At 34.3% G+C, this 13,381-nt stretch overlaps 1 protein-coding gene across 9 annotated transcripts in view; it reads left to right on the top strand.

Annotated features, from left to right (window-relative positions):
* SAMD4A (sterile alpha motif domain containing 4A) overlaps positions 1 to 13,381 on the top strand; it is a 332,472-nt gene that overhangs the window by 54,695 nt on the left and 264,396 nt on the right. The gene's annotated exons all lie outside the window — the stretch shown is intronic.

The following is a 13,381-nucleotide window of genomic DNA, read 5'->3' as shown; positions in this document are numbered from 1 at the left end:
TTCCAGACAGTGTGTGATTTGTACCTCCCTTCCTGGAGAGAGATCATTATAGAGCTCCAAAGTTTCTTTTCCACAAAGAGCTATTATTCCAGTTTAAGGAATATTAGCTCTCCATGACTCTCCATGAGCAGAAGAAATTCCCATCTTCACTTAATCAAGCTGTTTAGCCAGTGCCACAGTATTAGTGCAGTTGTGGGCTATAACTTGTGGGTTGTATAAGAAAGAATATTTCTATGAGCCAACTGGTTTCATCTGAGCACTTAAAATGACATTCCCTATAAATGTTTTACTTGTCATTGTCCCCCTCCCCATTTGTTTCTTGGCTTAGCTAAGCTAATGCTACACAAAAAGTTGTGTCCATCAATGTTCTCCTTCTATACAGTTCACTGGAATTCTAAAATAGTTCATTTGGGAATTTGGGGGAGCATTTATTTTAATGAGAATTCTTATTGAATACTTTTTTTTAACATTGTAGCAGTATTTTGGGGCAGCTAGGTGGTGCAGTAGATAGAGCACCAGCTTTAAAGTCAGGAGGACCTGAGTTCAAATGTGATCTCAGACACTTAACACTTTCTGTATGACACTGGGCAAGTCACTTAACCCCAATTGTTTCAGCAAAAACAAAACAAAACTTGTACCAATATTCTACTTAGAGTGAAACTTTTTGAAAGATTAGTTATAAAATATCAAGATGCCTTTTTGAATCCTTTTATATTAAAATCTAGGTATCAAGTATCCTTAACATACATGAGAACATATCTATCTAAATATTAATCTCTATAAAAAGCCATCACATTAACTGTACTTAAAACAAAGAGATTTCTATGAGGTTTTACTCAAACATATTCATTAAATATTAACTTAAAGTTGTTGGTTTTTTAAATTTCAGTATAGGTTTCTTTTTGTTGTAGTAGAATCTCCTTCATTTAACTTCTAGTCTTATGAACAGTTATTTACAATAATTTCATGCTGAATTGGAAAATTTAATTTTTCCATTTGGATTCATTGCCTACCTACTGGTCAATGATGAGAATGCGTAAGCATTTAGAAATTTTAGTCTTGCTTTTATTGTAGCAAGAGGATTTGTGTGTGTGTGTGTGTGTGTGTGTGTGTGTATAAAAGAAATATAGTTATTTTCCCCCTTCCCTATTTTTGAAAGTTTCAGATGACTCTGACCTATTGTGACCCACAGGCCACAAGCAAAACACAGACAAAAATTACCAGATATCTTCACCTGGCATTCTGGAAACAGGATGTCTTTAATCTCACATCTTCCAAGCTCAGCAAGGATAAGAGTTAGCCTGCCTTTGTCATAACATTGAAGGGTGTTTTTTGTTCCTCATAAAGGAACCAAGAGGGATGTAAATGAGTTCCTCTGTTTCTTGTTGGTTTGCTTTAGTCCTCCTTAGTCAGAATTTCATGAAAGAAATGGCTACACGTTTCCAACTTCTGAGCTACTGTCCTTTTTCTTTCTCCTTTCAATAAGGGCTTAAGAGAGGAAAGATGATGACATGAGCAAGTAACATTCAGTAATGTCTCTAGAGGAATCACATAAGACAGTGAAACTCAAAGTTGCCTATTAAGCATTATGACAAACATTTTAATTAACTGAATAAATGAGGAAACTGAGACAACAAAGACGTACCTATCTGGCCTGGTAGAATCACCCAGGAAATTTATAACTAAAAACTGGACCAGAATTTTAACTGAGACTTATTATTTTGATTTATGGCCTGAGGGAAAGTCTCTTATCTTCTCTATGTTATAGTTTTGAAGGTCAATTCTATATTGGTAAAAATGTTTTCAAAATATCACTGTCTTGAGGAGGCTTGGTTCATTGATGATATTATAGCAAAAAATTCTACTATTTTACATTAAAAGTAAATCCCCTTTTTAACATTATATCTTTGTAGTTTTGGAAGGGAATTCTTTTTGGTCAGGAAGTTTGAATAACATTACTATTTTTAGCACAATATTTTTGTTTGATATTGAATAACCTTGACATTTGTTTACAAGGTATCTGCAAATCATTGTCAAATGGGTCCTGTTACTTCCAGAAATTCAAGGAAACAAATGACTTCTTTTGGACTTACACTGATAAAAATGATTTATAGACATTGTCTTCGGTATCTTGAGATACTCGGTGTTTCCTTTTCTTTCTTTTTTTTCCCCTTTCTTTCCTAGTTTTTGTCATAATCAATTTGAATTTTTATACCATAGATTTTCAATGAGATTCACTTTGGTATTATTATATTTGTTTCATGATCACAAAAAGCTTCCTTGAGTAATCTGTTAAATCTTTTTGTTTAATTAATCTTTAGAATTGATTGTCAAATGATATGGAAGGAGAAAAAAAATGATTATCAAAATGAATATATCTTATCTGGTAAGCTTTTTGTTTTCACACATGTTAAAAATTATTTAATCCCAAGAAAAAGCATTCCTGATAGAATCATTTTCCAGGACAGGCACTTTTAAATAATAACTTAACAACTCACATCTTTATAGTGCTTTAAGATTTACAAAGTGCTATTTAAGTATGAAATGAAAATAGCAAAGAACTTGGAGCTGGGTGTCAGTTCAAATCTTAGCTTTGTCATTTAGACAAGTAAATTTACCTCTCTATTTTATATCTATAAAGTGGTTAATAATGTTCACTGCAGCTCCACAGAGACTCCTTGTTACAGATGCAGTCAAGTTCAAACTTTTTGGCATAGCTTTCAACATCTTTTGCCTCCTAACACCACTCTTTCTTTCTAATCTTGACTCATACTACTCTCATTCATATACCTTCTCCTCAAAATCATGAAATGTTGTTCTTGAAAGGGATGTTACATATCATCTGGTCTAATTCTCTTATTTTTACAATCGAAATGAAAGGCCCAGAAAGACAAAATAATTTACTTTGGATCATACAGTCAGTAAGTTGCCAAATCAGTACATGAGCCTTAGTTTGCTGAGCCCAGGTCCTTTGTTCTTTATACCATCCCCTGCCAAAACTCAATCCAAGTTAGACTCTCAGTTCCTTGAACATATACTACAATAACCCATGGAAGTACATTTCTTATTCTGCTCTTTGGTCCTGGAATGCCTTTTCCCCTGTGCTTATGCTTATTGTCCAACTTAAATAATATCTTATGATATGAAGCAGTCTTTTTATCCAGTGTGTATTAGCCTTTTTTTCCTTTGGGTTTCATACTTTGCTTCCATCTCCCTTAAGCTTTCATTGTGCTATCTTATTTTATAGTAATTTGCAAATGTCATAGTCCCTTACTAGATTGTCAGTTCTGGAGGCAGGAACCATATCTTATTATTATACGTTATTACTGGATATTGACCTCTAGAATATAGCACAAAGCTCTATTTACATTATGGGTATTTAATAAAGATTTGTTGAATTAAATACCTCATGTGGCAGCTGTAAGGATCAAATGGACTAATGTTTATAAATAACATGGCTTTGCATTATTTTTAATGCTATTTAATAATAGTTTAGTTGTATAATTTGTTACTACCCTTTCTGGTTTTCATTTGAACTCTGGTGGTGAAATTAGCTTTACTTTTTCATTCTTTTGGCTCCCCACGGGAATCTTATTAAAACTCTGGTGTTAAAAAGGATTGGCCTTGGATATAAGGAAAATTATAGACATATTAGAGAATCTTTCTTGACTTCAAGGGCCTTCTTTCAACTGGGGATACTTTCACAAAATGTTTCATGGTTCTTGCATCTAAGGGATACCCTGAAATATTTGTAATTGTTTCATTTTATTCCCCACAAAGATCCCTCATTGATTCCATAAACACTGAAGCTAACAAATGCATTAAACTTGGTTTTGGCCTTATTTGTCATGATAAAAAATACAGAAAGTAGCTGTGTCTGAGATCCATAGATAGCCAAAGACACTCTACCAAATGTCCAATGGGCCCTCACCTCCTTCAGGAACATATAAAGTCTCTTTTGAATTATAAAAATTCTCTCCCAAGTGAGATAACTTTGTAGGTGTCCAGATTGCTAAGCAAATTTTTTTTTGTTCTGATAGATACCATCTTCAACATATGTTACCCTAAAATCAAGGATTTCTCTTTATTATAGGGAAATTATTCAGAGTAACTAGAAAGTTGACTCTCCTCACCCTCTGCACTAGTGCCACTTCTCTAAATTTGAAGGATTGTTTTTCATCCTGAATAGAAGATTTGAAAAAGTTATCCTAGGTCTCAATTTCTGCATTAAAAGAGCAAATTCATCTCCAAATGGGTGATTTCAATTTAAGGGCCATGAATAAGTGCCATCAGAAATGTGCATGAGAAATATCTAGTTAGACTGAAGTTAGATTTATCTTATGTAAAAAATACAAACAAGGTCAGTTTGACTGAATCATAGAGCCTGTGAAGGGTGATTAATGTCCAAGGAGGCTGAAAATATAGGTAAGGGCCAGTTTTTATAGAGTTTTAAAGGCTAAACATAGTAATTTTATTTTTTATCACTAAGAAATCAATTTAACTAATTGAATAGGAAGAGTCACTTTTTCAGATGTGCTTAAAAAAAATTAAAGGTGACTCAATTTGTAATCCAAGTGACTGAAAAGGTTGGTGTTCTCAAATGAAACTTAGACGTTTGAAAGATGTAGGTTTGCGAGAGGGATTTTGTTTTAGACATGATGAGTTTGAGATGCTCTTGGGACATCTAGTTGGAAATATCCAATAGGTAATTGTTAATGTGGGCTTCTAGGTGACACAGTGGATAGAACCTAAAGAAGGAAAGACTTACCTTCATGAATTCAAATATAGCCTTATTAAGTTTGTGACCCTGTACAATTCACTTAATCTTGTTTATCTTAATTCCTCATTTGTAAAATGAACTGGAAGGTTGATTTCAGAAAAATAAGGAAAGACTTGTATTAAATAATGAAAAGTTGAAATGAGCAGAAATCAAAGAACATTGTATACAGTAAGAGCAATATATTGCTTGAAGAATAACTTTGAACAATCATGTTTTTCTGAATATTACAAATATTCAAATCAATTACAAAGAACTTATAATGAAAATACAATACAAAAATATGAAGATGCCATTGCCTTGCAGAGAAAAAACTGATAAATAGGAATATACACAGCATGGTTTGGGGGTTTGTGTGTGTGTATATGTGTGTTAAATGGTAGTTTTATCTAGTGATGAGGTGGGGAGGGAGGGAAGGAGATCATTTGAAACTTAAAATGTAAACAAAAATTATTTTTTTAAAAAATGAATTGAAAAGTAAATGGCAAACCACTCCAATATCTTTGCCAAGAAAACACAAATGGGGAGATGAAGAGTCAGGCACAACTGAACAATAATAAGAAATGTGGGGCTAGAGTTTAGACAAGAGAATAGAGGTGTATCAAGAGATGTATCAGGTATCTACATACAGGTGATAGTTCTTCATTGTCTAGAGCATTGAGCTAGCTAAATTTAATAAGTACAAGCTAGTAGCAAGATTTAATAAATACTTGTTTTCCCAACATGCTTTTTAGGGACAGCAGTTGTTCTGGGGGGAAAAAATCTAGAGGGTTTTAGTGGGCTACAAACAAAATACGAATTAGCAGTGTGGTATAGCAGTTAAAAAAACTAATGTGATCTTGGGTTAAATGAAGAGAGGTACAGCTTCCAGGAATAGGGAGCTAACAGTTCCACTGTACTCTTGACTTTGTCAGGCCTTATATAAACCGTTTTGTCCAGTTCTGGGAACCACAATTTGAGAAAGACATTGATAAGCAGGAACATACGCAGTTGATGGTGACCAGAATGGTGAAAATCCATAAAATATGAGCATTAGTTTGTACTGTCTGTCTCCTGTTATGGGCTAGAACTTGAAACAAGGTGCTAAATCAATGGAATTGATAGACAATGATTATTGACATGGTGCTTAACAGTTCTCTAGTTCAGTACATGTGCTTAGTACTTACCATAGTTCTACAAGATTCACCTTTGATAAGAGAGCATATATAAGCTAGGAGCCTCAACCAGGATTCAGTCAGGGAGATTCAGAAGCCAGGGAAGGCAGGTGGGAGCTTAAGCTCTTGAAACCAAGGAGAGAGATAGGCCTCTGAGAAAGCTAACCGGACTGCAGGAAAGGAGACAAGACTTGGAAAGAGACGATAAAGGATTTGGACCTTAATCCCTGGCTGCACTTGTGGTGATTACTGAACTGAAATGAAGGCTGTTCCCAGGGAACCCGAAGAAAACCCCAAGAAAATATTACATTTTAAAGAGAATATTACAGTTTCCCATGTCTGAAAGGCACTTTTCTTCTCCTTCAAGGTGTAGCTCAAACATCACCCTTTAGATCAAGCCTTTTCAGATTTCTACAAATTTTTGTTTCCCCTCTCAAATGATGTTAATCACTTTGTATTTATTCACTTTATACTTGTTCTATGTACACTGATTTATAGATTTGTCTTCTCCATTAAAATATAAGCTTTTTGAGAATAGGGCTTGTTTAATTCCCTGTATTTATATTCCAGGCACCTAGCACAATGCCTAGCATATATTATTAGAGATTAATATTATATATTAATTTATAATTAATTATATATTAATATTAATATTAGAGATTAATAGATATTTTAAATATTTAAAAATATATAATTTTCTTGTCAAGGACACTATCATCCTTACAGTCACCCAGTCTTATAATCTCATTTGTACACATTCCATTATCCCTTCTGTTGGAAATCTTGTTATTTTTCATTTCTATCTTCATACCATCTCCCACATAGGTCCCCTTCTCTCCTTGTACACAACTACAACCCTGGCACAGACCATCATTACCTGACACCTGGATTATTAAAATATGCTGCTGATTGGCATCTCTGCTTCAAATCTCTCCCCTTTTTAATCTATCCTCAAATTCATCTGCCAAAGAAAATTTCCTACAGCATATCAAGAAACTCTAGTAGCTCCTTACTATCTTCAGGACCAAATATAATATGTTATGTTTGTTACTTAACTTCCCTCACAACTTGAGCCCTTTGTACCTTCTTGTGACTCTGGACAATGGATTTAATCCTGTTTCCCTTAGTTATTCCTCTGTAAAAGTGAACTAGAAGATTGATTTCAGAAAAACAAAGAAAGACTTGTATGAAATAATGAAAAGTGAAATGAACAGAATCAAGCAGTGCTTAAAGAATAACTCTGAATGACTAAGTTCTTTTGAGTGTTACAAATATTCAAATCAATTACAAAGGACTTATGAAAGAAGATGCCATCTATCTTCAGAGAAAAAACTGATATATAGGAGTATGCATAGCATGGTTTGGAGTTTTGTTTGTGTGTAAGTATATGTCCTTGACCTTGGACATGCCTCTCTCTTAACTCAATACCTTTTCATAGGTTATTCCTTATGCCTAAGTATTCTATATCCTTAATGATGCCTCTTGGCACCTCTATCTTCCTTCAATACTCTGGTCAAATCCCACTTTCTATAGGAAGCCTTTGCTTGGTTCCCCCTCACCAGTACATTCCCTCTGAAATACCATTAAGTTATACTGCATATCTAAAGATAGCTAGGTAGTACAGTACATAGAACACTGGACTTGGAATAAGAAGATCTAGATTTAAAGCCTGCCTCAGATAATTACTGAACTTGTGGTCAATAACTTCTCTAAACTCTATTTTCTCTTTGTCTAAAATGGCTATAATAATAGTGCCCTAACTCCTAGAGTTTTTGTGAGAATCAGATGAGATTATTTAAAGAAGCATTTACAAGTGTTTAAAAAACTATATAAATCCTAGCTATTGTTAATATTATTATAAATATGCCAAATCTTTTGTTCTTTTCTTGGCCATTTCACCTTTTTAAATTAGTCTTATTATTTTGTACATTCACATATATATTGGATTCTTCATATACAAAATGTTGGTACTCACTGTTGATTTATTTTTTGGTTCTTGCTGCCTTCTACCTGCCTTTTCCTTGCAAATACGTGCCATTTTGTCATATGAAATAATTTGTCCCTAAGACAAAAATTCTTGTACTCCTCATTGCCTAAAAATTTATTCATAGGCAAATCCCATTTATTACATTTTTACTTTTTTATTCTTCTCATTCAATGCTCCCTCCATTTCTCTCTCTTTCTTCATATATAAATATATGCATGTGTGCATATATGTGTGTGTATATTTGTATACATGTGTATATCCTTGGACCAGATCTTCCAGATGCAGAAAGATCTGAATTTCTGAATGACACTGAGTTCCTGAACCAAATGGAGGCTTTCCTCTACCAACTAACTACAGGCATTCTTAAGCTCTTGAAAGTTTAGGATTGATCCAGGAACTTACTCTGTCTCTCCTGCTGGCTTGTATTCCTGCAGTTTCCAACATAGCATAGATATACATGTATATGTGTGTGTGCGTGTGTGTGTGTGTGTGTGTGTATACACATACATATTTGTTGATTCAGAAACGGTTCACATACCTGAACTATACCCTTGAACTCAGTCTCTGGAAGAGAACCAAAGTGAGAAACCAACTGCATAAATATGGATTCTGGTAATCTGAAGACAGCTTGTATAGCCAGATTAATCTGCAATCCCTCCAGAGAATTATTGCATCAAGGAATTATGTGCTCCAGGGAATCACGTTGTGTTGGTGACCAAGAATGGAGTAGCACTGGAGTAGTAAAGAGTATCTGTGCCATATTGGAAGCTGCAGGAAAACAAGCCAGCAGTAAAAATAGAGTAAATTTCTGGTGCACATGTATACACACATACATACACATGCATATACATAAAACAGATACATGTTTATATGTATGTATACATATGCACACACATAGCAAATATACACACCTGGTATATACCTATGTTATATGTATACATAATACATGCATGTAACACCACACACATTTATATATATATATATATATATATATATATATATATATATATATACACACATATATGTATTTGTGTGTGCACATATATAGGTATACACATACAAACAAATATAGAATTACATTTGGGAAACTGTACTGCTTTTAACAATTACAGACTTCTCTCTGGCCCAAAGATCCTACTTTTTAAACAAAGATATTCTCCTTGTGATGCTGTATCTGTGCCAATCTTGAAACATAATCTTTTTTTTTTTTAAATCAAAGATATATGTGACCCAACAGGGAAATGGAGAAATATGTGATAAATACAATTAGACTTTACATATTATACACAATAGTATATTATTACATGGCAACATTGCTATATAATATAGCTAAAAACAGAAGTAGTATTATTTTAATACTTTACCAAAGCAAGTATTTATACACTGGGGTTTGTCATGCCTTAACCTTCAAATGACCCACTATCTAGTGACAAAGCTAAATGATGATGTGATAGTGTTGACAATGTTATGGCCTATATATGAAACAGCCAAAAAAAAAATCAGTTTTCTTATAGCTCACTAGGTCTTTTACAGATTTTTAATCAACTGTGGTTTTCTAAGAATAATAATGCTTCAGGAAGCAATAAATTGGGAAAACATTTTTACATTTAAGGGTTCTGATAAAGGCCTCATTTCTAAAAAATATAGAGAATTGACTTAAATTTATAAGAATTCAAGCCATTATTCAATTGATAAATGATCAAAGGATATGAACAATTTTCAAATTAAGAAATTAAAACCATTTCTAATCATATGAGAAGGTGCTCTAAATTACAGAGACACCAATACACACCTGTCAGATTGGCTAACGTGGCAGGAAAAGATAATGACAAATGTGCGATTGGAGGGGATGTGGGAAAACTGGGACACTAATACATTGTTGGTGGAATTATGAATGGATCCAGCCATTCTGGAGAGCAATTTGGAACTATACTCAAAAAGTTATCAAACCATGCATACCCTTTGATCCAGCAATATTTCTACAGGTCACACAGCTAGGAATTTGAACTCAGATCCCTCTGATTTCAGGGCTATTGCTCCATCCACTGAGCCACCCAGCTGCCCCTGCTTTACTCTTTTGGAAGAATTGATTCCTGAATGATCTGATCCATATGGTGGGTGATGCCAAATTTTTGTAATTTATAATGGCTCCCCTGTTGTAAGCTGGTAACTTTGAATAGGAGAAATACAGAGATTTCAAGGTCATAATGTAGATGACTATATATATATATATATATATATATATATATAGTCAGAGATTCTCATTACAAGTCAAGGTACATGTTTATACGTATGCTCACACACACACATATATATTGCAGATATACCTGCATGTACCTATATTATATATATACATAATACATGGACTATGAATTTAGAATATAAATAAATAACTGTCTTATGCCTTACCTATTTTGTACATTGATTACTTTTCTAGAAATGCCTGTTCTAAATTTGGTCAAGATAAAAATCAAAAGATGTTAAGATCTTAAAAACTTTAAAATGTAAATATGTCTTTGGGGTTTTTGTTTGATTTTTGTTTCTTTAGTTTCGGCTTCAACTTCAAGCAGTATTTATTCCATTATTGTGTATAAAGCACTGTACTGACTTTTGATCAGCTTTTTTCAACTTGGAAAAACCTGAAAGAAAAGTACAAAGATGAGTTCATGTAGAATGTACAAAGAAGATTCTGAATGATCTGGTTGGTTTGGCCTTTTGAGCGGTGTGAAGAGTGAAGTAAAGCCAAAGTAGACTGGTACTGGATTGTGTAGGGCCTCAAATACCAAACAAAAGGTTTCCAACCTTATTTACTAGACAATGATCAGCCATTTGAGTGGTTTTGTGCCAAGGGGTCATTTTTGAATTATGGAAAAAAATTTAGTTGTTTTTCAGACTAAGTCTGACTCTTCATGGACCCTTTTTGAAGTTTTCTTGGCAAAGATATTAGAGTATTTTGCCATTTCCTTCTCTAACTCATTTTACAGATGAGAAAACTGAGACGTTTGTCTCAGGATTAAATGACTTGTCCAGGGTCACACAGATAAGTGGCTGAGGCCAGTTTTGATCTCAAGAAGAGGACGCCAAGTCATTCACAAGGAAAAATGTAGAATGTACAACTCATGAATGAAAGGCCATGAGAAACAGGGGATAATGAAAGGAAGCAGAAGCTGGGGGCAAGAGAAAATGATTAGGTACTGAGCAATAAGATACCCTGACGCCAAGCCCTGGTACTCTATCCTCTATGCCACCCAGATGCCCTAGTAGATTATTTTTATAGGTAGGAAGAAGTGAATTGTTAGTCATGGGAAGAGTTTGCAAGGTGTGAAACAAACTCCATAAGCTAGAGGCCAAGTTCAGAAAAAATATACAAGAGGAAATAGCATTAAGTAGTGTGTACTCAGGCAGAATGGTCAGCTTTATACCACTAAGAGGCCTTGGCTCTGAGCCCAAGCATACCAGATTCATTGTCTGAGAGAGCTTGAACCCAAAGAAAGAAGTCAGGATTTTAACTTTTCTGACTCATGTTGCCCCAACCCCAGGAATTTCTGAGACAGTCAAACAAAGTTCAGAAATGACTCATATCTAGGATATCCCTAAAAGGGATTAGCAAGAGCATTTCTAGAAAAGTAATCAATGTTCAAAGTAAGTAAGGCATAAGACATTTATTTTCTCCAGCATAAAATGTTATTAAAACACAAATGATTCATAAGCCTTCGTTGACAAATACTTAAAATATAAAATCCAGTAACCTACAGCTCCTATTATACTCTTCTGAGAGCTTGATCCTTAAAAAGATTAAAAAATGAAAGACTTTTTCAAACTACTGAATGGTAACTTCATCTTCACTTCAGCTTTGCACTCATTCCTTAAGGTTCTATTACTCTTGGAAGTAGTTATGTCTTCCAATAAGTTGTTTTGGAGGTTACCTCCTCATAGAAAATTATCCCTCAGACTCAAAGCTCCCAATTTCATAGTGATCTGTAAACCTAGAAACACCCATTTCAGGACTGGATTTTCGTCACCTATATTCAGAGAGACATAAGAAGAAATATATGGGAGCCCAAGAAACAGCTGTTAAACAAGCAAGCCACATTTCAGAAGAAAAAAAGAAGAAAGTGAGAATGAAAATTGTCTCTCCCTTCAAAGTCAACTCAGTTGGGTATCTTATTGCTCAGTACCTAATCATTTTCTCTTGCCCCCAGCTTCTGCTTCCTTTCATTATCCCCTGTTTCTCATGGCCTTTCATTCATGAGTTGTACATTCTACATTTTTCCTTGTGAATGACTGCACTTAGGTATAATCTTTTAAAGTTAACCAACTTTGTCAGTATCTGAAGAGGGAATCTTTGCTCCCAGAATAGTATAAGGCCTGTGAAGTAGACCAGCCTTAGGTCTCTAGCAAAAAAAAAAAAAGGGGGGGGGGAGGGATGGGGTTTGGAGGAATTTGAGGTCTGGGAGAAAAACTTAATGGAGAGACAAAGTTCAATTAAGGTTATACTGTTTAGTATCATACTAGTAGAATTGAACTTTAAAATTGCACTGATAGGCAGTCAGCAAGAATGAGAGGACAGAGAAGAGACCCAATGTACTGAAGTTGCAAAATTTTTTCAAAGTTCCATTAGCATTGTCTTAGAAAATCTTTTCCTACTAGACACGTCACCTAACATCAATCTCAGAAAGAAGGACAGGCTTGGAGAGAAAGGTAGAAATGGGAAAGGTGGAATTAGAAATTGAATAGATGTCCATCAATTGGGAAATGACTGAATAAGTTATGGTATATGAATATAATGGAATATTATGATTCTACAAGAAATAATGAGCAGGCTGATTGCAGAAAAGCCTGAGGAAATTTACATGAACTAATACTGAGTGAAGTGAGGAGTACAGTGTACATAGTAACAACAAAATTATGTGATAATCAATGATGATAGTCTCAGCACTTTTCATCAATGTAGTGATCCAATAACTTGGGAAGTAAAATGCCATCTGTTATGGATACTGAATGCAAATCCAAGTATACTATTTTCACCTTTTTTTGCTTGTTTTGTTTTTTCTTTCTCATTCTTCCCTTTTGTTCTGATTTTTTTCACAATATGACAAATAGGGAAATGCTTTAAAAAAATCTAGCCTCAGATACTTCCTAGTTCTGTGACTCTGGGAAAGCCACTAAGCCTCTCTCAGCCTCAGTTTACTCATCTATAAAATGGAGATAATAACATCTACCTCCCAGGATCGCTGTGCTGATAACATGAGATATTTATAAAGCATTTTACAAACATTTAAGCATTATACAAGTACTATTATTATTCTATTTTGTTGTTGTCTTGTTTTATTGCTGAGACAATTGGGTTAAGTGACTTGTCCAGGGTCACACAGCTAGAAAGTGTTAAGTGTTTGAGACAAGATTTGAACTCAGGTCCTCCTGACTTCGGGGCTGGTTCTCTATCCACTGTACCATCTAGCT

The sequence above is a fragment of the Sarcophilus harrisii genome, chromosome 2 (genome assembly GCF_902635505.1).
Source record: "Sarcophilus harrisii chromosome 2, mSarHar1.11, whole genome shotgun sequence".
NCBI lineage: Eukaryota > Metazoa > Chordata > Mammalia > Dasyuromorphia > Dasyuridae > Sarcophilus > Sarcophilus harrisii.
The sequence above is the reverse complement of the archived record's forward strand: the minus strand, read 5'-3'. Positions and strand labels throughout refer to the sequence as shown.